This window comes from Pleurodeles waltl, chromosome 3_1, assembly GCF_031143425.1.
Source record: "Pleurodeles waltl isolate 20211129_DDA chromosome 3_1, aPleWal1.hap1.20221129, whole genome shotgun sequence".
NCBI classification, from domain to species: domain Eukaryota; kingdom Metazoa; phylum Chordata; class Amphibia; order Caudata; family Salamandridae; genus Pleurodeles; species Pleurodeles waltl.
The window spans coordinates 970,614,338-970,642,056 of NC_090440.1; the positions used below are offsets into that span (position 1 = coordinate 970,614,338).

The 27,719-nt window shown below is 47.1% G+C and overlaps 1 protein-coding gene across 1 annotated transcript in view; it reads right to left on the minus strand.

Moving 5' to 3' along the window:
* UBXN11 (UBX domain protein 11) overlaps positions 1-27,719 on the minus strand; it is a 379,872-nt gene that overhangs the window by 82,212 nt on the left and 269,941 nt on the right. The gene's annotated exons all lie outside the window — the stretch shown is intronic.

Consider the following 27,719-nt stretch of genomic DNA (forward strand, 5'->3'; position numbering starts at 1 on the left):
TCACTTAATTTTGCTCCGTGAGGAAGTGGCGTCCCTCTTGGCCAAGGGAGCTATAGAAAGGGTCACGATGTCAGACGTATGCATTGGTTGTTATTGCGGCTACTTTCTGATTCCAGTACAAAAAAAAGGGTCTTCGCCCCATTCTGGATTTGCGGGACGTCAATCTCTTCCTCAAAAAGGAGAAATTCAAGATGCTCACTCTTGCTCAGGTCTTGTCTGCCCTAGACCAAGGAGACTGGATGGTAGCTTTGGACTTGCAGATGTGTATTTTTACATCCCCATCCTGCCCGCCCACAAGCGTTCAATGTGGGCCACAAGCACTTTCAGTTTACCGTGCTCACCTACGGTCTCACCAGTGTCCCTTGGATATTCACCAAGGTGATGGCAGTGGTAGCAGTTCATCTGCACAGGTTGGGGGTTTCAATCTTCTTCTCCTACCTCAAACACTGGCTGTTGAAGGCTTCTACACCCCAGGCTCATCAACCACCTTCAGACTACTGGCTTCCTGCATTCACTGGGGTTCACTATAAACGTGCCAAAGTCACACCTGACTCCCTCTCAGAAGCTCCCTTTCATCTGAGCCATTCTGGACACAGTGCTGTTTCGGGCTTATCCTCCCGAGCAGCGAGTCCAGGATATTCAGGTTTTGATACCGATGTTTCGGCCTCTATCCAGGATTTCAGTGAGACAGACTCTGAGGCTGTTGAGACTTGTGGCCTCCTGCATCCTATTAGTCATACATGTCAGATGGCATATGAGGCCTCTGCAGTGGGACGTGAAGTTCCAGTGGTCGCAGCATCAGGGCAATCTTACGAACGCGGCCCGGATCTCGCAGGGAACTGCAAAAGACCTGCGGTGGTGGTTAGTGAACTGCTATTGAGTCAGAGGCAGACTCCTCTCCCTTCCCCAGCCAGATCTCACAGTAGTGACCGATGCGTAACTTCTGGGATGGGGTGGTCATCTGGGAGAGGTGGAGATCAGAGGTCTCTGGCGGAATCCGGACTCCATATCAACTTACTAGAGCTCCGGGCGATCCGACTGGCATTGAAAGCATTTAGTCCTGTTCTAAAAGGGAAGATAGTGCAGGTGTTCACAGACAACACCACTGCAATGTGGTACTGCAACAAACAGGGCGGTGTGGGGTCATGGACCCTTAGTCAAGAGGCTCTGCGTTTCTAGACATGGCTGGAACAGCGGGCATAACCCTGTTGGCTCAACACCTAGCAGGTTCTCTGAATGCCAGGACGGACAAACTCAGCCATCGGTGCCTAGTGGATCACAAATGGTATCTCCACCAGGAGGTGGCGCAAGGACTCCTTCAGCAGTGGGGAGAGCCTTGGTTAGATCTGTTCACGTCCACAGAGAACACACAATGTCAGCAGTATTGCCCATTGGAGTTTCCAAGGCGGCAATCGCGTGGCAATGCTTTTAGTCATGAGTGGAATTCAGTCCTCCTGTATCCTTTTCCACCCATATCACTTCTGCCCAGAGTTCTCAAGAAGATCAAGAACGACTGGGCCCAAGTAATCTTAGTGGCTCGGGATTGTGTACAGAGAGTTGGGTATCCCAGGCTTCTGAAATTAAGCATTGATCCTCCGATCAGGCTGCTCCTTCGGGAGGATCTTCTGTCGCAGCAGCAGGGGAGGGTTTTCCACCCAAACCTGTCAACTCTGCACCTTCATGCGTGGAGATTGAGCGGCGCCAGTTGATGGCTTTTGACCTTACTCCTGAAGTCTGTAAACTTATTTTGGCAGCCAGATGTCCCTCCACTAAAATGGTATACGTCTGCCATTGGAAACACTTTCTATATTATTGTACAGAAAGGTCTCTTTCTGATATCCTTCTCTTTATACTAACTGTTGCCCAGCAGGGTTCTGCATTGCGTACTCTAAAGGGCTATGTTTTTGCCTTATCAGCATTCCTTCGGATGCCTGATCAGCCTTCACTTTTCAAATCTCCCATTGAACATAGATTCCTCAAAGGGCTTGGGCTTGTACATATGTTTCTCCCTGTGCCCTTTGTTATGACCCAATGGGACTTAAATCTGGTCCTCACATTTCTTTTGTGTGCTCCCTTTGAGCTCTTACACAACTGTCCCCTCTGGCTGCTTCTTAGTGGCAATAACATCTGCCAGGAGGATGAGTGAGATGCAGGCTCTTTCATCCAAGCCTCCGTATCTCACTATATTTTCACATAAGGTGGTTCTCAGATCATGTGCCTCTTTCCTCCCCAAGGTGGTGATCCATTTGATCTGGGTCAGACCATCACTTTGCTCCACCACATTCCTCTAAAGAATAGGAGCAACTCCACAGGCTGAACCCAAAGAGAGCGTTGTCCTTCTACCGTGCAGTACAAAAGAGGTCCGGGTGGATGACCAACTCTGTGGGGTACGTGGGAGCAAAGAGGGGTCGGGCAGTGCTGAAACTGACCATTTCTCAATGGGTCTGTCTCTGCATTAAGATCTTCTATGCATTGGCCAGGAAGCAGCCTCCTGAGGCCTTGAGGGCTCATTCTACCAGGGACAAAGCTGCTACCACTGCGATAGCTCAGGCGTACCAGTCCTGGATATCTGTCGGGCAGTACCATGGATATCCTTGCACACGTTTGCAGAACATTACATCCTGGACACGCAGGTCCGGAAGGATGGACACTTTGCCCGTTCGGTCCTACAGGACTTTTTAGTGTAAAGAAGGTTTATCCGCAGCCCACCGCCAGGAGGCTATGGCTTGGGTACCTATTCAAAGGTAAGGAATCTGCAGCTAGAAGTCTCTATAAGAGGAACAAGTTTCTTACCTTCGGTAATGCATTATATGGTAGAGACTCTATCTAGCTGCAGATTCCTTACACCCACCCATGCCTCCCGCCTCTGCAGAGATGTCAAGTAGGGTTAGGGTTTATCTCTTTCAGGGCCCTAGGTTTTGCAAAGACAAGCTGCAGGTTTGACTCTGCGCTTCTAGCGTGGAAGTTCGTGGGTAAAAGAACTGATGTACGTGTGCCTCGGTGGTGCCTTATAGACGATTGTGATGCCACAAATGGCTCCAACGACGCTGACGATGCCATGCAGAGCTGAATGATGCACAGGGATCCAAACGACGCTAGCCGACGGCACACGCAGTATATTGCTCAGCAAAGAAATACAGATTTGAAACTGACGCAGCACCACTGTAAGAAAGTAGCCTCTTTCTAGCTTGGTTACCCCCACTTTTTGCCTGTTAGTCAGTATATTTGTCTGTGTTCACTGGGATCCTGATAACCAGGATTCTGGTGATTATGCTCTCTCCTTGTAAACTTGGTTGCTGGAACCTTTTTCACCCCACATTTGTCACACTGGTGCTCCCATGTAAGTCCTTAGTATATAGTACCTATGTGCCCAGGGCATTGGGGTACCGAGGGATCCCTCTGGGCTGCAGCATGTATTATGCCACCCATAGGGAGCCCATAAAAAGGGTTCTGCAGGCCTGCCATTGCAGCCTGCATGAAAGGGTGTATGCACCCTTTCACTACCAGGTCACTGCACCCGGTCATTGCAAGTCACCCATATGGCAGGCCCTCCTAACCCAGAGGGCAGGGTGCAAGTACCTGTGTGTGAGGGCAACCCTGCACTAGCAGAGGTGCCCCCACATACTCCACTTCCATTTTCATGGACTTCATGAGTGCAGGGATGGATAAGTTACTTACCTGTAAATCCTAGTTCTCTTCCAGGGGTATCCTCATCAAAGTCATAAACATTGAATATTCCCGCCCTTGTGCGGGGACCCCGGAGCATATATAAAATATATACACATTATACATGTGTAACAAACAGTCATGCAGGCTATCATGTTAAAAACAGGCTAAAATGCTTTATTTCTATGAAGTTTTTTTTTTTTTTTTTTTTTAAATACTACAATAGAGCATAAATAAGTACCCAAGCTCCTAAAACTAGGCTTGGGGAAGTAAGCAGTAGCAAACTCTAGTGAAAAAATAGAGAAAACTGCATTGAAAAACAATGAAGCATTCTTAGCCAATAGGCTGCATGCAGGTTAACACAGGAGAACCATAAAAACTTTGGCACTGTGCCTTTAAGACCCTGAGCACCTCCAGTATCCCACCATGCCTCAGGGGTGAAGGAAAGGTGACAGTTGGTTCACAGTTAGGTCAGTTCTTTTTACGGTGACAATTTGTATAATTGAATCAAAATACTGTCTGTCCTGCACTTCCAGTAGACGTGTGTCCGGGGAGGAGGGTGGGTTGTTTATGACTTTGATGAGGATACCCCTGGAAGAGAACTAGGATTTACAGGTAAGTAACTTATCCTTCTCTTCCAGGGGATCCTCATCAATAGTCATAAACATTGAATAGATTAGCAAGCCCATCCCTAAACCCAGCGGACTGTCCGATAGAAGTGCAGGAATAGACATGACTTACGCAAATAAATTCCTTAGAGAGGCCTGCCCCACTTGGGCATCCGCTCTTGCATCTGAGTCTAAACAATAATGTCTTGTAAAAGTATGTACAGACTTCCATGTAGCAGCCTTACAAATCTCAGATATAGGAACATTGTTCAGGAGAGCAGCTGTAGCCGCTTTTCCCCTTGTGGAATGCGCTCTAGGCCGGGCTAGCAATTGTTTATTAGCTAGCTGGTAAGTATTAACAATACAAGAGACTATCCATCTTGATATTGTTCGCTTAGATGCTGCTTCTCCTGTCCTTAAATGACCATAGTTCACAAACAAGCGGTTAGAATTTCTAATCGATTTTGTCTTGTCCAGATAAAATTTCAGCACTCTTTTCAAGTCTAATGAGTGCAATGCTTTCTCAGCCGGAGTTTCCGGATTGGGAAAGAACGTCGGTAAAGTTATGGTCTGATTAATATGGAATTCTGACACCACCTTCGGAAGGAAAGATGGGTGAGTTCGCAGAACTACTCTATTGTCATGAAAAACCGTGTACGGTTCTTTTGCAGACAAGGCCTGGATCTCACTGACCCTCCTCGCTGAAGTAATGGCCACCAGAAAAGCCGTTTTCCACGTAAGGTGTTGTAAGGAAGCCTTATGGATAGGCTCGAAAGGAGGGCCCATAAGTTTTGCTAGGACTATGTTCAATTCCCACGGAGGAGAAGGCCTCCGAATTGGCGGAAAAACTTTCTTCAAACCTTCTAAGAAATCCTTGACTACAGGTTTCGTAAAGAAGGATTCCTGAGAAGGTGACTTGCGATAGGCAGTAATAGCAGACAAATGTACCTTAATAGATGATACCTGCAGACCGGATTTCGCTAGGTGAAGCAAATAGGACAGTATGACGTCCTCCTGCGCCCGTATGGGATTATGGCCTTGCTGACAGCACCATATGTAGAATCTCTTCCACTTAAAAGCATAGGAACGCCGCGTGGAAGGCCGTTTGGACTCTTTCAAAATGTTCATGCACTCCTGCGAGAGTCCTAGGTGCCCATACTGCAGGAATTCAGGAGCCATGCTGTTAAGCTCAGAGAGGGTAGGTTGGGATGCAGAATCCTGCCCTCCATTCTGCTCAGAAGATCCGGTCTGCACGGCAACCTCCTGTGAGGTTTTTCCGACAGGTTGAGGAGATCCGTGTACCAGAATTGCCGAGGCCATTGTGGCGCTATAAGAATCATTCTGGTCCTGGATCCGTAAAGTTTGCTGATCACTGCCGGAATGAGGGGAATCGGAGGAAAAGCGTAAAGAAATGTCCCTGACCAGTCGATCAACAGGGCATTCCCTCGAGATCCTGGACGGTAGAACCTGGATGCGAAGTCTGGGCATTTCCTGTTTACATCGTCTGCGAAGAGGTCCAGTTGAGGCCGACCCCATTGCGCGAAGATGTATTCTGCGACTTCGTCGTGCAGGACCCAATCGTGAACGTCCTCCAGGTGTCTGCTTAGAAAGTCTGCTTCTACGTTCTGCTGACCTGGCAGGTGAACTGCTGTGATTGACATTCCTCTGGCCAGGAGCCAATGCCATATCGCTTGGGACTCTCGTGAAAGGGGTAGGGATCTCGTTCCCCCTTGTTTGTTCAAGTAATACATCGTGGTTGTATTGTCCGTCTGTATCAATAGAGTTTTCCCCTGAATTAGCGGTGTGAAAGACTTGAGAGCCAGATGGACCGCTCTGAGTTCTAGCAGATTGATGTGGTACTGCTTCTCCTTGTCTGACCACAGACCCTGCGCTTGAAAAGGACCCAGATGAGCCCCCCATCCCTGAAGAGACGCATCCGTTACCAGAGTGTCGGATGGAAGTACCTGGTGAAACGGAGCGCCCACTGACAGGTGAGGTCTGTGCATCCACCATCTCAATGACTGCAGTGCTACCTCCGGTAGCTGCATTGTGTCTTCCCAGCGACCTGTTCTTTGGCTCCAATTGGCCTCCAATGCCTCTTGGAGGGGTCTCATGTGGAGTCTGGCATTTGGGACAATAAAGATGCACGATGCCATGGAGCCCAGTAGTGATGTCACTTGACGTGCCGTAGGTGCGCTGGCTCTCAACAGGTCCTGGCACTTCATGTTTATTGAGGACAGTCGTTCCTCCGAAGGATACACTTTTTGTAGTTTTGTGTTTATGATAGCTCCTAGGTAGTGAAGACTCTGCGTTGGAGTCAAGGTTGACTTCTGGTAATTGACCTGAAGACCTAGAGCTTCGCAAACTCCTAGTACAATGTCCCGATGGCTTCTCGCCTGCTCCGGAGAAGAAGCCTTTAGTAGCCAGTCGTCTAGGTATGGATATATGTATATCCTTTGTCTTCGTAGATGCGCTGCCACCACTGCCATACATTTCGAGAAAACTCTTGGAGCAGATTTCAGGCCAAAGGGTAGAACCCTGAACTGGTAATGCTGTAACGCTACTCGAAAGCGCAGGAATTTTCGATGCTTTGGAGCTATTGGGATGTGGAAATACGCATCCTGCAGGTCGATGGAGCACATCCAGTCTCCCTGATGCAGTTGAGGGAAAATTTGATGAAGCGCTAGCATTCTGAACTTCTGTTTTCTTATGTATTTGTTCAGCAGTCTTAGATCCAGGATTGGCCTGAAAACGCCCTCTTGACCCTTCTTTGTTACTAGAAAGTAACGGGAGTAGACCCCCTTTCCTCTGTGGGCAGGTGGAACCCTTTCTATGGCATTCTTTCTTAGGAGGGTGAGAGCCTCCTTGCGTAGCAAGGTGAGATGAGCCGGATTGTGTTTGGTTGGTGGCAAGTGTGGTGGAGGCTGCTTGAAAAGAAGAGAATAGCCATGTTCGACAATATTGAGCACCCATTTGTCTCTTGTGATAGAGTGCCACTCGTGAAGATGAGCAATAATACTTCCCCCCACCGGAGTGGTGTACAGTGTCGAGGGAAGCGAGACTTCATTGTTTAGTGGGTGCTTTTGGAGTGGACTGTTGAGGTCTGCTTGACCCTCGCTCCCTTGTGTTTCTTCGCTGAAACAGAGGGCGCCCCTGTCGTTGCTGAGACCTTTGCGACCAATGAGGGGTTTGAACCCTCTGTTGGAAAGGGCGTCTATCGTACGGTCTGTACCTCCGCCTGAAATCTTTCCTTCTTTCGAGGCCTACCGCCTTCATGGTATCCACCTCGGTCTTCATGCGGGCCATCTCTTCGTCTGCATGGGCACCGAATAGAGAATTCCCGGCAAATGGGAGATTCAGGATACGTTGTTGTGCCTCCTGTTTCAAGCCAGTGAGCCTCAGCCAGGAAGATCTCCTCGCACAGATACCATGTGCGTACCCATGAGCCGCCAAATCCGCCCCATCCGCTGCCGCGCTGATAACTTGGTTAGATACCAGGCATCCTTCCTGTAGAATCTCTTGGAAATCTTGCCTGTCTTCTCTGGGCAGTTTTTCCGTAAATCTACTGAGGGAATCCCACAGAGAACGATCGTACCTGCCCAGGAGCGCAGACGCACTAGAGACCTTCATTGCTGAAGCCGCTGTCCCGCACATCTTTCTTCCCAGAGAGTCTAAATGCCTGCTCTCTTTATCCGGGGGTACTGTGGATGAAGATGCCACCGAGTGGGTCTTTCGGGCGGCAGCTATGATCACTGAGTCTGGTGGCGGATCCTTCCTAAGGAATAAAGGGTCTTGCTCTGGAGCCTTGTACTTTTTAAGAATCCGAGCCGGGGCAGACTTAAGCGAGGCTGGGGCCAGAAAAGTGTCCATGGTCGGCTGCAACAAACCAGGCACTAGAGGCAGCAACTTTTTCGACGCTGACCTCTGTTGTAGTGTCTCAAATATGATTGATGAGGAGGTAGATGGTTCTGGAACCTCTATATTGAGTTTCTGTGCTCCTCTTAGTAACACCTCGTTGAAAGTGTTTATGTCATCCACTGGTGAGACTCTAGCAGGTGGTGAATCTGTAAGAGTAGGTGAGTAACGCCTGACAGAAGAACCTGATGAAGACCAAGAGGGTGATCTTCTTGAGCGCGACCTGGATCTCCGTTGAGAGCGAGATCTGCTGCGGGACGCTGTAGCCGAGCGCCTAGTCCTCGCGGTCGGCTGTCGAGGAGCTGAACGAGCCCGTTCTGCCCCGGCTGTCGGCGATGGCGTTCTTGGCGGGGAGGCAGTGGGTGAATACATTCGCGAATATTGCGAATCTGGGGAGGCCGCTGGTCTGTTGAGGCTCTCCAGCCATCTCGGAGATAGGTTGATGGGCGAGACATGCCCAGGAGATGCTCTTGACCGAGAAGAGTCGCTCTGTATGGAGACCACTGGAGACTGAGCCTTGTCTGGCGAGGGGCGATGTTCTGCTCCCTGTTGGACAGGTAAGACCTGCGTCGACGTCGATGGCTGTTTCGACGTCGAAGGACGCCCAGTCGGTTGGTCCTGCCTCGACGTTGATTGCCTCGACGTTGAGTGCCTTGACGTCGAACGGCGTTCCTTGGACCTCGACCTGCTCGCCGTCGTGTGCCTCGACGTGGAGCGATGGGAGGTTGACGGCGGATGTTTGCCGTGCCGTCGTGGAGATCTCGACGTCGTGTGTCCTGACGTCGGGGGGCGCACAGCCTTTGACGGCGACCGGGCATGCCGGCGGTGGCTCGACGTCGATCGGCGGGCTGCCGTCGACGGAGACCTGCCCCTACTCTGATGTTCCCTCGACGCCGTTCCCTTCGACGTCGGGTGCGTCGCCGTCGACGGCGATCTATGCCGGTGGGACGGTGGTAGCGACGACGTCGACGGTGAACAAGCAGGTATTTTCCTACCTGTCGACGTCGACCGGGCCATTCTCTCCTGAGAATGGCCTTCTGGATGCCTGGGGAGCGAGGAGGACGATGTTCTTTTCCTCTCCTGAAGCCCATGAAGTCGGATCTTCTCTCTGTCTTTTAGAGTCCTCCTAGACATGTTCTTACAGTACTGACAAGTGTCAGGGCAGTGACTCTGAGGCAGGCACACTATGCACAGAGAGTGGGGATCTGACTGGGCCTTCTTCTTCCCACAAGCAGGGCATTTGACAAAAAGAGAAGGCATTTTTCTGTCAGAAAAAACCTTCCCAGCTCAGACAAAGATGTTATTTGTCGAGTGAAAAATGAAAAAACGCTTTTTTAAAGAATTTTTCTGAGGAAAACTCAGAAAAACTGAGAGCTCAATGCTCCAGGATCCTCTCAGAAGGAGCCGGAAAAAAGAACTGACCTAACTGTGAACCAACTGTCACCTTTCCTTCACCCCTGAGGCATGGTGGGATACTGGAGGTGCTCAGGGTCTTAAAGGCACAGTGCCAAAGTTTTTATGGTTCTCCTGTGTTAACCTGCATGCAGCCTATTGGCTAAGAATGCTTCATTGTTTTTCAATGCAGTTTTCTCTATTTTTTCACTAGAGTTTGCTACTGCTTACTTCCCCAAGCCTAGTTTTAGGAGCTTGGGTACTTATTTATGCTCTATTGTAGTATTTAAAAAAAAAAAAAAAAAAAAAACTTCATAGAAATAAAGCATTTTAGCCTGTTTTTAACATGATAGCCTGCATGACTGTTTGTTACACATGTATAATGTGTATATATTTTATATATGCTCCGGGGTCCCCGCACAAGGGCGGGAATATTCAATGTTTATGACTATTGATGAGGATCCCCTGGAAGAGAAGCCATTTTATGTGTGTACTAGACATAGGTCACTACACATGTCCAGCTACATAATGGTAACTTCGAACCTAGGCATGTTTGGTATCAAACATGTCTGAATCATTCCCCAATACTGCTGCAAGTATTAGAAGTATTATCCCATGCACTCTGGGGGATCCTTAGAGGACTCCCAGCCTTGCTACCACCATTCTTACAGGGTTTTCCAGGCAGCCCAAGCTGCCTCCATCCCTCAGACAGGTTTCTGCCCTTCTGCTGCTTGATCTAATCAAGCCCAGAAAGGCAGAACAAACGATTTCCTTTGGAAGAGAGAAGTAACACCCTCTCCCCTTTGGAAATAGGTGTGACTGGCTTGGGAGGGGTAGCCTCCCCATGCCACTGGTATGCTTTGAAGGGCACATTTGGTGCCCTCTGTGCATAAACTAGTTCACACTGGTTCAGAGACCCCCAGTCCCTGTTCTGGTTCGTGAGAAACTGGACAATGGAAAGGGGAGTGACCACTCCCCTGTCCATCACCACCCCAGGGGTAGTTCTCAGAGCTCCTCCAGATGGTCCCTGGGTTCTGCCATCTTGTTCCCAAGGTTGGCAGGGAATTCTGGGAGCATCTGAGTGGCCAGGCCAGACAGGTGATGTCAGAGCCCCCTCCTGTACAGCTGGGTGGGTAGTTGCTCCTACTTCACCTGGACTGCACTGTGACTCTTGGACTTGGTCCGCTCTCTCCACAGGTCTTCTTTCTTCCGGAATCCACCGCTGGTTTTCTTGCAGTCTTGTCTGGGTGTCTTATTTTCCTCCTTTTGGGTGGTTTGCAGAAAATCCAGTGATTTACTCCTGCTTTCCTGGTTGCTTGGGGGGTACTGTGTTACTTACCTCTGTGCTTTTCTAGTACTCCCAGCTCCCCTCTACACATTCTACTTACCTAGGTTGGGCTACTGTGTTCACATTCCATTTGTTTAGTATATGGTTTGTGCTCCCTAGGGTCACTATTGGATATTACTGTTTGCACTTTTTCTAACCTTTTCTATGCCTATTTCTAATTGCTAGTGTATATATTTAGTGTATTACTTACCTCCTATTGGTGGGTTGCCCTTCTAGTATTTTGTGGTGTTGCGTTTCAAAGATAAAGTACCCTTGTTGTACAACTATGTGTTTTTTTCATGTGTGTAAGTGCTGTGTGACTACAGTGGTATTGCATGAGCTTTGCATGTCTCCTAAATGAGCCTTGGCTGTTCATCCACAGCTACCTCTATAGAGCCTGGCTTCTAGACACTGCCTACTCTTCACTAAGAGAGGATACCTGGACCTAGTATAAAGTGTAAGTACCTTAGGTACCCACCACACACCAGGCCACCTACCAGCATTCAGAGGTACTGCGGAAACGTTTCCAGATCCAGTCTGACACATGGGGAATATTCGTACTCTATCAGCTTAAATATATTTTTACACCTAGTAGGGTATTTTACTCCTTTAAGCAAAAGGCATCTTTGGACCACCAAGCTACCCAATACCAAACAAACACTGCAGGAAAACAATTAATGCAATGTGCAACACAAGAAGGACACAGTCTGCCTTTAGGACCACAATGTAGCACTCCTAGGAGAACTGCTTGGGGTTCATGCTTTAGCAAGCTGCACTGCTGTGACAAGTACAAGGCATTGGGCGCTGGTTGTTTCTGCAGGTGAATTCAAGATGGAGCAGTGTCTGGCCATGGTGAGTAGCAATCCCCGACAAAGGCACAAAGACAGCTGAAAACGGCACTGGTGACCCGTGATCCAGCGTTAAATCCAGAGAAGTAAATAAAAGCCTAGCCCTTCCATGCTGACCACTTCTTAATTTATGTATTTCAGCCCATAAATCAGTGGATGGTTCTCAGGGATCTCTGCCTGCTCTCAGCCTGCCCAGGTCTGCCGTTCCCATTATACATTTGGCTGCCACTGTGATGCAGAATGCCTGGAGATGTGCTGGTAGCATTCAGGAACTCTGCACTTATGTCTCTCATAGGTCTATGTACAAACTAATTTTCTGCTGTACAGCTACACCCAGGGAGATTTGCATATTCCCACGTACAGCTCAATATATCAATGTTCAATAGCAATACTGAAACACTTTAAGCCCCCTCCCCCAACACACGTATGTGCAGACACAAATCAGCAGAAATCCATAAGTGCATATTGATGGAAGGATGCTATACAGGAAGTCTAAGTCACACTGATGTATTTGCTGTTTTTCAAATTTTAATTTAAAAACAAAGCAAGAATGGTTGTCGTGCAGATTATCCATGTTTAAGGTACATAAGAGAATATGAAAAAGTTGGGAGATGATTCAAGTGTGTGAACCTATGAAAGATACCAGTGCTGAAGAGCAACATAGATATCTTTTGAGTTTTAAACTGTATTGATACCAAAGGGAGGGTAATGGCAAGTTGGTGCGAGAATATGGCAGTATTCTACTATATAATATTGTGTAATGTAGACTAGAACATGTACCAGAATTAGCACCTATGCAGATTGAGGTGTTCAAATAAAATCACCAAGGAAGTCAATTTCACTTTCAGTGCTGATTTTCACAGGTCATTAGTTCTATCACCTCTTAGATAAGAGTGTGAAAATGAAAACTTCTCTGGGAACTGAATAACTAAGATTCATAAATGGGACCAGACAGGTATTCCATGCATAAGGGCCCAAATCCCCATACGTCTAGCATGCTGAAGCTTGCACCTGGATACTTTTGTAAATGTTGTAAAGAAGCATGAACTTAAATGTGTGTGTGCTGATGTATGGTTGTGTTGAAGCAACTAGTTTTTTCATTCTGTAATTTTAGGAGAAAGTATATAAAATTGTATTTAAAATGTATCGAATTGGCATATTAAAAGACAATGCTCTACGTTTTTTGGTAAGTGTGAGTGCCATATATTATTTTCACACTACTCTAGCCTTTCATGTTAGTTTTTTAAAAACAGATATTTCACATCTGAAAACATTATTGGTAGACAAAATAGACTGGTGAATTTTACTTTCTGGTTAATTGGTGTAAGCCAACTCCTATTAAATGTTTTTTAGCTGGTTTCACTTTAGTGTTCTACGTTCTTGCCTTGTATCTACCCTGTATTGAGAGATAAGTATTTCAGTGGGCTCAGTCCCAAAAAAAAGTTTCATCCCTTCTAGACAGCTGCACTGTTGTGACTTTGCCCTTCAGAATAAAGCACACATACTTTTGCATCCATGGGATAAAGGTAATTATTTTAGAATGGTTTTATTTATAAGACAGGCTACGTAAGCAGTATTTCGTTGTATAGGGTTCAGCCTACTAACTTTGCATACAAACTCCCTCCCTCAGCTCCAGCAACGAAGCAATCCTCATAGATTTTCCAAGATGGCAGCCTGAACAAGCGGTTAGGGGTGGAATTCGAATAGGAATTAGAAAACCCATGTTTTTGGCATTGTACTTGAATGAATGAATAAAGAAAAGAGATTTGTGTATTACCTCTGTTACCCAAAAGATGATGCCTTGGCACTGAGGAATTAAGGAGGTAATTAAGCAACAAAGGTAACACTGAAGAGCCAAGCTGTTAGCCCCTTTCTAAATTGAAGATGGCAGGACATATGTAGGAAGCTGACCTGGTGTAGGTGGTGGGTACCTAAGGTCCTTACACCTTATACCAGGGCCAGATATGCTCTATCAGTGTAGTGTAGGCAGTGTCTAGAAGCCAGGCTCTCTAGAGATTAGCTGTGGATGAGCAGCCAAGGCTTATCTAGGAGACATGCAAAGCTCATGCAATACTGCTGTAGTCACACAGCAATTACACACATGGAAGAAAACACTCAGTGTTACAAAAACAAAGGTACTTTATTTTAGTGACACAGTTACCAAAACATACCAGAGGGTACCCTCCAATAGGAGGTAAGTAGGACACTAGATATATACACTAATAATTAGAATTAGGCATAGAAAGCAATAGAAAACAGTGCAATAGCAAATAGGCAATAGTGACCCTAGGGAGAATCCAAACCATATACTTAAAAACATGGTATGCGGATGCAGGAACCCCAATTCCCCCCCCTCCTGGTGAGTGGGATGTGTAGAGGGAGCTGGAGGAATGAGGAAACCACAAAGGTAAGTACCACAGTGCTAAACCACCCAAAAGGACGAAAAAGAAGATAATGCAACACCCAGACAAGATTGCAAGAAACCAGCTGTAAATTCCTGAAGAGGAAGACCTCTGGAAGAAAGGGACCAAGTCCAGAAGTCACAGAAGTGTCCAGTGGGGGTAGGAGCCACTACCCACCTGTCTGTGGTTGCAGGAGTTGGTCGACGGTGGGACGAAGATGGTTAGCAATGCAGCCCCAGAGTCGGTGAAGAGTGCCTGGAGGATGCAGTCGACGTCCCACGCTGGATGGATGATTGCAGTCGTCAGTAGCGTGGAAAAGCTATCAACAAGCATTGGCAAAGGCAGAAGTCGCAGTGAAGCAGAAGTGGAGCTGCTGGGGACCAGCAAGGTCCAGGAGGACTCAACCCATGGGGGGCAGTCCTATGGGGACCCTCGGCAAGACGGAGCCCACAGAAGAAAAGGCAGCTCCCACAGGAAACCCACTGGAAGAGGAACCAGGAGTCGCAGGGGAGCCCACGCAGCACAACTGGAGAAAGGTCCCAGGCCACATGAGAAGCATGCATAGCACTGTTGCCTTTTACAAGGGACTTGGCTGTGTGTAGGGGGTGTGCCAACTGTGGAAGCAGTGGTACAGTTTGGGGAAGGAGCACAGATGCTGGGGCCTGGTGAGCATGATTACACCTTTCCCTCTCATTCCATTTCTGGTTTGGAAGGTCAGGTAAACGTCTCACCATGATCTTTGTAGCTCCCACTTGGGTGCGTCAGCCCAGGCTCTCAACACTACTAGATATCGCAGTAGTTCCTGATGAGACACCCAGACGCAAAAAATGCGAAACCTAGCAATTTGGCTCCTGAGGTTATAGTTTGGCTACCTTGGCTTACCACCAGAATGTATCAAAATTCTCAAGGAAGCCCGCAGACCTACCATTAGAACCTGTTAGAAAGCAAAATGGAAGATTTTTGTTTGCTACTACCAACCCAAACAAATTGATCCTATGAAAGCCGCGGTGCAAGACGTTGTCTGCTACCTGCTTCATTTGCAGAAGGCATATGTAGCATACACTTCTATACACTACTTGCTGCAATGGCTGCCTATCTTCAGAATAACAGCATCTCTCACTGTTCAAAATTCCAGGCACTGAAGCTTTTATTAAATATTCTGCCTCTGGTTTCTCCAGAACAGTCCTGAAACGTTAACATTGTTCTCACTAGACTCATTGCTTCCCCATTTGAGTCTCTTCCCTCATGCCGACTTCAGTTTGTCATGGAAGGTGGCATTCTTAGTCACCATCACTTCACTTAGGCATGTTAGTGCGCTCCAGGCTTTAACCTTAGAAAAAACTTTTTTCCAAATACATAGTCAAAGTGGTTCTTTGCACTAATCCTAAACTCCCACCCAAGGTAGTTTCACATTTTCACCTCAATCGGTCCATTGAGCTCCCAGTCTTTTTCCTGCAAACAAATTCTGTTGCGGAAAGAGCTCTTCATACTTTAAATGAAAATCCAGCACATCCAGATTAAGTCACAAGTGTATTCACACTTGCTACATTAAGACCTTTACCTTTTTTGCCCACATCACACCCTAATTGTAAAAAGTGAGCCACTATGACCTTTCTTTAACTTTCCCTTAGCGGATATTTGTAAGGCAGGTTCATGGTCTACACCACACACCTTCACTATTGAATGGCTGTCTTAGCACACCAAGACGCCAGTGTGGACCAGGCAGTGCTAAGAACACCTTTTCTTACACATACCTTTCACTTCTTTCTCACTTGCCTGTGGGAAAACATTCTAACAGTGGAGTTGATGCACATGCGCAATATCGCAGAGATGAGTCACTCTACCTTGTGACTCGAAAGACTTCTTCGAAGGAGAAAAACAACTTCCACAACTCCGGACCCAACACTAGATGGCAGAAGTATGCAGAACATGTGAACGTACACCTCTACGAGAGTTAAGGAATGCTGGTAAGGTGGTGGAGGTTGGTTAAGGATGACTTTTAAGAATGTTGGGGGAAGATTCTGAAATGTTGATGGAGGTGAGGAGAAGAGAACAATGATATGATGTCTGACATGCCAGGGGTTGTTGTAACTGAGTGGAATAAAAGTTCAACTTTATTTATATAGCATCTAGTCACTTCTTAAAATGTTCAGAGTGAACCCAATGTTGATCGGTTACCCGCCACCCCAGGACTAATCATCCTCTCTTCCATTACCTAGTTCATAAGGGTACTAGTTGTGCTTCAGTGATGACGGGCACGTGCTACTACCATGACCTCCCAAACAACCCTACTAAATTCGCCCTCATTTATCTCACCCTGCTACTATGATCTCCCTAACCCTTCCACAGAATCTTCCCTCCTCCATCCCACTTTACTCACCCCAAGCCCCTGGGATGAGTAAATGAGGGATATACTCCTAATTAACACTTCTGGATTTCTTTCCTCCTCCACCCCTCCATTACTCCTGTCAGTCTAACTAACAAACTCTCAAATCCACGGCTCAAATTAACTCATAATAATACTAAAACTGTACTCATATTTCCTGATACTAATCCATAACTTATTCTAGTTGGGTTCCGGAGTAGCGTGCTACTCGCCAAAAAGCGCTTCGACGCCTTGTCAGGGGTAGTAAGCGCTATATAAATACTATTACAATACAATACAATACAATAAATGTTATGAAGAAAACTAGTTACTTACCTGTAAGTTTAGTTCTCCAGTATTGGAATCTTTCATAGATTCACATGCTTGAATCATGCCCCGTCGTCGAGATGGGAGTCCCCGGTATCTTTAATTACTAAGATAGGTTAAACCTAAAGGCCCTTAGGCCTCTCAGTTTTGCACTCTATCAGAGTCATTTTAAGAAAAAAAGGACCAAACTTAAGAGCCCACCAATCAGGCGAGACCACCCTTTAGAACCTTCCTGAGAGAAGCTCTAGTTCCTCAGATTTTCTAAGCACAAGTGCATAGATGATATAACAGAGATAAGAGAGGTGAAGGTGAGCTTCTCCGGGGTGGCGGACGGGTCGCATGTGAATCTATGAAAGATTCCAATACTGGAGAACTAAAGTTACAGGTAAGTAACTAATTTTCTTACTCCAGAATTGGAACTTTCATAGATTCACATTCTTGAATCAGAGTAGTAAGCAGTATTGATGTACATTGTAGAATACGTATCTCTGTTCCATAAATATGCTCATCGCATGTCTAAATAAATATTTACATAACTTAAAGTTGTAAATGTTAGATATTAGACTTTTTATGAGAATTTACAATGCATCTAAGACTTTTTTTCCCCCTAAAACAGACAATGTGCAGATCTGAACTGAGGATGGTGGGATGAGAGATATAGCTCACCTTTACTGAAAAAGATTTCTTAGGACCACCTGGCCCACCGCTACTTGTCCTTGAGAGAATAAATCCAAGCAGTAATGTCTGGTAAATGTATGGCAGCTTTTTCAAGTTGCTGCCCTACAAATGTCACGATACACCTGCAAACAGTGCTGCGGATGAGGATACTGCACGTGTTGAATGAGCACGAACAGAGGTTTGCAGTGGCTTGCCCGCTGCTTGATGGCAAAACCGGATTGTTGAAGAAATCCATCTTGCGATGCTCTGCTTGGAGAGCGATTGACCCCACCTTGGTGCGCCTAAAGCCACAAACAGTTGGCTGGTTTTGCAAAATGCTTTGGTCCTGTCCAAATAGAATTTAATGCATCTTTTAATGTCTAAAGGAGCGTAGAGGCTTCTCCGCTGGAGTTATAGGATTTGGAAAGAATGTTTTCAAAACTAAGGGCTCTTTCAAATGGAAGTCTAAGGGGACTTTTGTTATGAAGCGCAGGTTCATGCGCAAGATTATTTACATAACTTAAAGTTGTAAACGTTAGATATTAGACTTTTTATGAGAATTTACAATGCATCTAAGACTTTTTTTTCCCCTAAAAACAGACAATGTGCAGATCTGAAATGAGGATGGTGGGATGAGAGATATAGCTCACCTTTACTGAAAAAGATTTCTTAGGACCGCCTGGCCCACCGCTACTTGTCCTTGAGAGAATAAATCCAAGCAGTAATGTCTGGTAAATGTATGGCAGCTTTTTCAAGTTGCTGCCCTACAAATGTCACGATACACCTGCAAACAGTGCTGCGGATGAGGATACTGCACGTGTTGAATGAGCACGAATCGAGGTTTGCAGTGGCTTGCCCGCTGCTTGATGGCAAAACCGGATTGTTGAAGAAATCCATCTTGCGATGCTCTGCTTGGAGAGCGATTGACCCCACCTTGGTGCGCTGAAAGCCACAACAGTTGGCTGGTTTTGCAAAATGCTTTGGTCCTGTCCAAACAGAATTTAATGCATCTTTTAATGTCTAAAGGAGCGTAGAGGCTTCTCCGCTGGAGTTATAGGATTTGGAAAGAATGTTTTGAAAACTAAGGGCTCTTTCAAATGGAAGTCTCAGGGGACTTTTGTTATGAAGCGCAGGTTCATGCGCAAGATTATTTTATCCTGTTTAATCTGTAAAAAGGGATCTTGTATAGAGATTGCTTGAATCCCACTGACTCGCCTGCCTGATGTTAGAGCAACAAGGAGAGCTACTTTCTAAGAAAGGAATTTCGTAGATGCTCTATGGATTGGTTCAAATGGTTGCTTCATGAGTTACGCAAGAACAATGTTTAGATTTCAGGAGGGAGGAAGAGGTCTGAAGAGTGGAAAAACTCTGAAAAGCCCCTTTAGAAATTGTTTAATTAATCTGGAGTACCATAACGAAGGTGAAGCACCCAAACGTCTATAAGACGCAATTGCCGCCAGGTGAACCCTTATAGAGGAATGGGCAAGACCTGAGTGCGCCAAATGCAGCAAATAAGCCAATATTTGTTCCGGTGATGAGGAAACAGGATCAATCGATTTTGGCACCACAAACAGAATCTCTTCTATTTGCATGAATACGTTTTGTTGGTGCTAATTTCTCTGGCCCTTGACAGTATATCCCTGCACTCCGGCAGAATGTTTAGATGTGTGAACTCAAGGTGCTCAGGAGCCATGCTGATAACTGCATTGATTGAGGATTCTGATGCAAGACTTGTTTGTTGTTCATTGTCAGCAGATGAGGAGATATTTTCAGTGGGATGCAAGGCTTCACTGATAGAAGAAGCTCAGTGAACCAATGCTGGCGAGGCCAGTATGGGGCTACTAGTATCAGTGTGCATGGTTCCCTCTTCATTTTGGTTAGGACCCTCTGGATCAAGGGAATGGGCGTAAAAGCATGGGCAAAGATTCTGGACCATGCTATAGAAAACTCATTTCCCCATGATCCCCGTTGGTGATGCCAGTTTGTGTAGGATTGGCGTTTGACAAGATGGCGAAGAGGTCAAGGTTGGGTGTTCCCTACTGAGAAAATATGTGGTTGATCATGGACTGGTCCAGTTCCCATTCACGACAGACTGATTTTAGTCTGCTGGTCAAATCTGCTATCTTGTTCTGAATGCCTAGAAGATGAACTGCTGTTAGGAGTATTTTATGCTTTATGGCCCAGCCCCATATCTACTGAGCTTCCCTGGAGAGAGAAATTGATTTTGTGCCCCTGTTTGTGGATGTAATGCATCGTAGTGGTATTGTCTGTTCTTATTACCACCTCTGAATTGGCTATGTTTTGGAAGGAACGCCTGCAAGGTTAGGCAAACTCCTTTTAGCTCTAGAAGATTGATGTGTAGCGTTTGAAACGATGGTTGCCATTTGCCACTTATTTGCAGATCCTGCAAATACGCTCCCCAACCCTCTAATGAGGCGTCTGTGGTGATAACCCATGGGGCGCAGCGATGAAGCAATGATAGGCCGAAGGAAAGAAGATGCCAGACCATAGCAGAGCCTTGGTGATGACCGGACTGATCTTGATGTGATCTTCGAAGCTTCTTGAGACCTGGACCCATTGCAGACTGAGCTGTTCTTAGAGGGGGCACGTTTTGAGCCTGCAGAATGGAACTATAGGAATGCGCGAAGACATCATCCCCAATAATGATTTGTAAAAGCGTACTGAAATGGATTATTTTCATTGCACTGACTTTACCAGAGATAGCAGTCTTTGTTGTCTTTCTACAGTGGGGCAGGCAACGCTGGATTGATTGTTCAGGTTTGCCCCTAGAAAAGTTATTGTGCGTGATGGTTGTGTTTGGACTTCTCCCAATTTATAGTTAGAGCTAAGCTGTTGAGTAAGGCAATGCACTTTCTTGTTGACCTGGGTATTGCTGAGAAGGTGTAGGAAGTTGGCTCTGTATGTACTATTTCAAAGTAAGAAATAGAATGCACGGAGTCCAAGGGTTCCCCTTAGAGGTAAGATAGTGGCAAAAAGAGATAATTCTAATGCTCTATTTTGTGGTAGTGTGGTCGAGCAATAGGCTTATCAGAGGGTAGTGTTAAGCATTTGTTGTACACACACAGGCAATAAATGAGGAACACACACTCAAAGACAATTCCAGGCCAATAGGTTTTTGTATAGAAAAATATATTTTCTTAGTTTATTTTAAGAACCACAGGTTCAAGATGTACAATAAATACTTTAAATGAAAGGTACTTCACTCAGGTATCATAGGAACTTTGAATCAGCAAAATAGCATGTACAAGTTTGACAAAAATGGCAATAAGCTATTTTAAAACTAGAAACAGTGAAAAATTCAACAGTTCCTGGGGGAGGTAATTATTTGTTAGTTTTGCAGGTAGGTAAACCACCTACAGGGTTCAACGTTGGGTCCAAGGTAGCCCACCGTTGGGGGTTCAGAGCAACCCCAAAGTTACCACACCAGCAGCTCAGGGACGGTCAGGTGCAGAGGTCAAAGTGGTGCCCAAAACGCATAGGCTTCAATGGAGAAGGGGGTGCCCCGGTTCCAGTCTGCCAGCAGGTAAGTACCCGCGACTTCGGAGGGCAGACCAGGGGGGTTTTGTAGGGCACCGGGGAGGGACACAAGTCAGCACAAAAAGTACACCCTCAGCGGCACAGGGCGGCTGGGTGCAGAGTGCAAACAGGCGTCAGGTTTACAATAGGTTTCAATGGGAGACCCAGGGGTCTCTTCAGCGAAGCAGGCAGGCAAGGGGGGGGCTCCTCGGGGTAGCCACCACCTGGGCAAGGGAGAGGGCCACCTGGGGGTCGCTCCTGCACTGGAGGTCGGATCCTTCAGGTCCTGGGGGCTGCGGGTGCAGTGACTTTACCAGGCGTCGGGTTCTTTGAAGCAGGCAGTCGCGGTCAGGGGAAGCCTCTGGATTCCCTCTGCAGGCGTCGCTGGGGGGGCTCAGGGGGGCAACTCTGGCTACTCACAGGGTCGCAGTCGCCGGGGAGTCCTCCCTGTAGTGTTGTTTCTCCGCAGGTCGAGCCGGGGGCGTCGGGTGCAGAGTGGAAAGTCTCACGCTTTCGGCGGGAAACGTGCAGTCCTTTAAAAGTTGTTTCTTTGTTGCAAAGTTGTATCTTCTTTGGAGCAGAGCCACTGTCCTCGGGAGTTCTTGGTCCTTTTAGATGCAGGGTAGTCCTCTGAGGCTTCAGAGGTCACTGGACCCTGGGGGACGCGTCGCTGTTGCAGTTTTTCTTGAAGTGGGGGGACAGGCCGGTAGGGCTGGGGCCAAAGCAGTTGGTGTCTCCGTCTTCTCTGCAGGGCTTTCAGGTCAGCAGTCCTTCTTCGTCTTTAGGTTGCAGGAATCTATCTTGCTTGGTTCTGGGGGGCCCTAAATACTCAATTTAGGGGTGTGTTTAGGTCTGGGGGGTTAGTAGCCAATGGCTACTAGCCCTTAGGGTGGCTACACTCTCTTTGTGGCTCCTCCCTGAGGGGAGGGGGGGCACATCCCTAATCCTATTGGGGGAATCCTTCATCTGCAAGATGGAGATTTTCTAAAAGTCAGAGTCACCTCAGCTCAGGACACCTTAGGGGTTGTCCTGACTGGCCAGTGACTCCTCCTTGTTTTTCTCATTATCTCCTCCGGCCTTGCCGCCAAAAGTGGGGCCATGGCCGGAGGGGACGGGCATCTCCACTAGCTGGAATGCCTTGTGGCGCTGTAACAAAGGGGGTAGCCTTTGAGGCTCACCGCCAGATGTTACAGCTCCTGCAGGGGGAGGTGAGAAGCACCTCCACCTAGTACAGGCTTTGTTACTAGCCACAGAGTGACAAAGGCACTCTCACCATGTGGCCAGCAACATGTCTGGTGTGTGGCAGGCTGGCAAAACTAGTCAGCCCACACTGGAAGTCGGGTATGTTTTCAGGGGGCATCTCTAAGATGCCCTCTGGGGTGTATTTCACAATAAAATGTACACTGGCATCAGTGTGCTGAGAAGTTTGATACCAAACGTCCCAGTTTTCAGTGTAGCCATTATGGTGCTGTGGAGTTCGTGTATGACAGACTCCCAGACCATATACTCTTATGGCTACCCTGCACTTACAATGTCTAAGGTTTTGCTTAGACACTGTAGGGGCATAGTGCTCATGCACCTATGCCCTCACCTATGGTATAGTTCACCCTGCCTTAGGGCTGTAAGGCCTGCTAGAGGGGTGACTTATCTATGCCATAGGCAGTGTGAGGTTGGCATGGCACCCTGAGGGGAGTGCCATGTCGACTTCGTCATTTTCTCCCCACCAGCACACACAAGATGGCAAGCAGTGTGTCTGTGCTGAGTGAGTGGGCCCCAGGGTCGCATAAGACATGCTGCAGCCCATAGAGACCTTCCCTGGCATCAGGGCCCTTGGTACCAGGGGTACCAGTTACAAGGGACTTACCTGGATGCCAGGGTGTGCCAATTGTGGAAACAAAGGTACAGTTTTAGGGAAAGAACACTAGTGCTGGGGCCTGGTTAGCAGGCCTCAGCACACTTTCAAATCATAACTTGGCATCAGCAAAGGCAAAAAGTCAGGGGGTAACCATGCCAAGGAGGCATTTCCTTACAGAAGGTGTTTGCCTTTATCAGCCAGTTGTCTAAGTATGGGAATACTTGATGTTTTCTTCTTGTGAGAAAGGCTGAAATAGGAGGTAGGCACTTTGTGAATGTCCTGGGAGCTGATTTTAGGCCAAATGGAAGAACTCTAAATTTAAAATGTTTTTCGGCTACCACGAATCTTAGGTACTGTCTTTGGGCAAGATGAATTGGGATGTGGAAATATGCATCCTTCAGGTCTAGGGTAGACATAAAGGCCCTCATTCTGACCCTGGCGGTGTCTCACCGCCAGGGCAGAGGGCAGAGGAAGCACCGCCAACAGGCTGGCGGTGCTTCCGGGGCATTCTGACCGCGGCAGTAAAGCCGCGGTCAGAAAAGGGGAACCGGCGGTTTCCCGCCGGTTTTCCCCTGCCCCAGGGAATCCTCCATGGCGGCGCTGCATGCAGCGCCGCCATGGGGATTCCGACCCCCTTCCCGCCAGCCTGGTTCTGGCGGTCTTCACCGCCAGAACCAGGCTGGCGGGAACGGGTGTCGTGGGGCCCCTGGGGGCCCCTGCAGTGCCCATGCCACTGGCATGGGCCCCCTAACAGGGCCCCAACAAGATTTTCAGTGTCTGCATAGCAGACACTGAAAATCGCGACGGGTGCAACTGCACCCGTCGCACCCCTTCCACTCCGCCGGCTCCATTCGGAGCCGGCATCCTCATGGAAGGGGGTTTTCCGCTGGGCTGGCGGGCGGCCTTCTGGCGGGCGCCCGCCAGCCCACCGAGAAACTCAGAATTACCGCGGCGGTCTTTTGACCGCGCAGCGGTATTCTGACGGCGGGACTTTGGCGGGCGGCCTCCGCCGCCCGCCAAAGTCAGAATGAGGGCCAAAGTCTCCCTGGTTTAACTGGAGAAGGACGTACTGCAGAGTTATCATGCAGAATTATTGGTTTTTCAAATAGGTGTTTAATTCTCCGAGATCGCGGATCGGTCTCCAGTCCTTCTATTTCTTGTGAATGAGGAAGAATCTGAAGTAAAATCCTCTCCCTCGCTGTGATGATGTCACCTTTTCTTTTGCACCCTTGAGCATTTTGCTGATCTCCATCCTGAGTTGGTGCAGATACTTTGGGTAAGTCTTACGAGGAGGACTTGGAGAAGGTATTTGGACAAACTCCAGCGTGTGTCCACACCTTACCAGTTGTAAGACCCACTGGTCTGATATTATAGTCTACCATTGCTTGAGAAATAATGAGATTTTTCCACCTAGATTTAGAGGTAGGTGTTTGGGGGTAGCCGGAGCCCTGGACACATCATGCTCTGCGAGCCGAGTCTTTACTTGGTTGAGCTGAACGTCCTCTGGTGGTAGAGCTATTGTAAGCCGCTTGTGGAGGTTGTCTTCAGGAGTATTGCTGATGAAATTGTTGGGAGGTAAATGAGAACAACAGATATCTAGACTGCTGATAGCCTCCCCTATATGAAGGCATTCCACATCCTCTCATGGCATGAAAGAAAGACTTTTGAAACTGCAATGTACCAAATATTTTGACGTCTCTGTGTCAAATTTTATTGACTGCAATGCCTTGTCAATATATTTCCCAAAAAGCGCTTGACCATCAAATGGAAGGTCTAATATTTGATTATGTACTTCCAGAAGAAATGATGTGGCCTTCAGCCAACCTTGCCTTCTGAGGACAACTGCCCCTGCAAGCTGACAAAATGCAGTAGTGGCTTTGTCCATCGCACAATCAATTATCTCTGCAGATGTGCGTTCTCCCTCTTTTTTCCTTCTGCTTTAATGTCCTCCGGCAGTTGATCAACATATAGGGCGATGTCAGCCCATAATTGCCTGTCATATCTGGCTAACACCGCAAGGGAGCTAACCGCTCTTACAGTTAGACTGGACATTGAAGAAAATCTTTTGCCAATATTGTCCAATCATCTACCTTTCTTGTACGGAGGTGCGGATATTGGCGTAGAAGGATTTTTGGATCTTTCCTGGGCTGCTTGAGTTACCACCGAATCTGGGTGAGGGTGACCAGTCAAGCATGCTGGGGCATCTTCAGGTGCTTTATATTTTTTATCCAGGCATGGAAGCACTGCTGTGCCTGTCGCTGGGTTTTGCATGACTTTCAAACCTTCCTCCCATATGTAACTGACGAGTGACATGGAGCGTACTGATTTTTAGATTGGCTCCTTAAAGTCATAGAGAAAGCAATCAGTTTGCTTTGATGGTATGGGAAGTGCAAAGTGTTTAGCAGCCCTTTCCATAAGATTAAGGAATCCTCCAATGTCCTCTGGAGGTGAGTCTACCTTTGAAAGTGAAGGAGAAGGTGGAGCTGGGATTATATAATCGCCCCACTCTGACTGGTTGTAGAGAAGCCACCTTCCTCTTGTTCTCCTTGCGATATGTCTCTCTCTCCTCTTGATATGTTTGATCACTTGCATAGTATTGTGGGTCATAAGCTTCATCATACTTATCGTCATCCTCCTGGTACTTTACATTCAACTGTGAGGGACTGTGCACTGTTCAAAATGGACCCTCATCATCCGATTCGTCGTCACCCTCCAAGAGATGGACTTGTATTAAAGGGGTTATTTTACTAGGAGGAGTATGCTCTGGTGTAATTTTGGTAGTTTGCTGTCTTTTGTGTACTTTTTCTCTTGTCGACGGCATAAGACGAGCACTCGTCGATGCTGCCTTTGTTGTTGCAGATTTTGAAGATATTTTAACCGTCAATGGTTTAATGGTGGAAGCTACCATCGACGGGGTCGTCGCTGATGATGATGGTAATGAAGATACCATAGTTACCATTGTGGATGATGAAGAAGTATAGGTTTTCATCGACGCCAATGTGGGTGACATTGTCCTCTTCAACGGTGGGTAACTCGTCATTGGGATTATTATAGAAACCTTCGTCGACAGTGGAACAGATCTCGTCCTTGCTGTCGTCGACGAGGTTGTCGTCAACGGTGGGGATTTGACAAGTGGTCTGTTGACTGTAGGAGCAGAGAAAGGTCTCTTAAATGATTCAGCAGACTTAGAAGATACTTTTTTTTAGCCCTTTCTGAACTAGTGAAGTGTCCTCTTTCCCCTTTTGCAGAGAATTTGTGAGGAGATGAAGAAGGGCTGTGGCCTTTGTAAGACCCTGAGGCGGTCTTTTTGTAGGCCTTTCTTGGCTGCTCTGAGGAGGACTTTGAGTGAGGAGATCTCACTCTTTTACGTGATCTCCTGGAAGATGGGAGGGAATCATCGCTCTCAGAATCATCGAGTAGATTATCTTTAGATTTAAGTTTTTGCAACCATATCACCAATCTGCCTTCTGTATCCTTCAGGGATTTAGAGGAGAAGGTGCGACATGCCTTGCAGTCCTTGACAGAGCGATCTGGGTAAAGGCAGTATATGCAATTCTGGTGAGGGTCTTCAGAGTGTAACCTCTTTTTTCCACAGGTTTTGGAGGATCTGAATAAAACCTTCTTCTCCTTGTCAGACATGGTTAAGGCCTTACCAGTTATCAGTCAGAATTAGTTGTGAAGAGTATAACCTTTTGGGTATTCCAAAAAAAGAGAAAAGCAGAGCTCTGAGGAGACTCCCTAGGACGACGTTCGATAGAAAATCTGAGGAACTGGAGCTTCTCTCAGGAAGGTTCTAAAGGGTGGTGTCGCCTGATTGGTGGGCTCTTAAGTTTGGTCATTTTTTCTTAAAATTACTCTGATAGAGTGCTAAACTGAGAGGCCTAAGGGGCTTTAGGTTAACCTATGTTAGTAGTACTTAATTAAAGGTACCGGGGACTCCCATCTCGATGACGGGGAATGATTCAAGCAGGTGAATCTAAGAAAGTTCAAATACTGGAGTAAGCACCTGTTACGGATGTTTTTCAAAATGTATGTGTTCTGAAACACGTTAGGCTGTATTCCAACATATGCAAGTTCTGAAACACCTGCTCGGGCTGTCTTCTAACGTGCACATTCTGAAACACCTATAATGTCTGTTTTTCCAACATGTACATGTTCTGAAACGCCCTTTATGGTTTCTTTCAGTACGTATGCAATCTGAAACAACTGTTAGGTCTGTCTTCCAACATTTACAAGTTCTGAAACACCTGTTAGGGCTGTCTTCCCACAGCAATGACTTAACAGCAGCAGAATGGCAGAGTAAGGTCTCTGAAATACAGAGACGTTGCTGGGTCTGGCCTTAATGTTCCAAGGCAGTTTCAATATTGAAAGTACCAAACAGTGGTTTGAGTTGGGGTCCTAGGTGGACTGTGGGGTCTGTGGTTCTATGGTGATAGTTCTAGACTTACAACAGAGGGGAATATTCATCAGTCATTCAGTTTAGCTGCTCTTGAAGCAGCGACTAAGCTTTTCTGCACCTACGAGACCTCTCTACTAATTACCTTTCCGGGCTCCGTCTAACAGGTCCATTGGATTAATTTAATGTTGTGGAGCCAAACTTTACTTCATGGACACCTACAAACGTCAAGGTGTTCTGATGGAGACTGAACTTCCAAGCACCGCTCGATCGGGGTGAAGGATTGGGTGGATACAAACTGTCATGTCCATCACATGCTGCACTCAATGCAGTAATGTACTGTAGAGACCCCTAGTAGGAAGCCTCATGGACACCTGAGTGTTGACTGCCCCTAAATCTACATAGAGTGTATAAGTTACAGAAA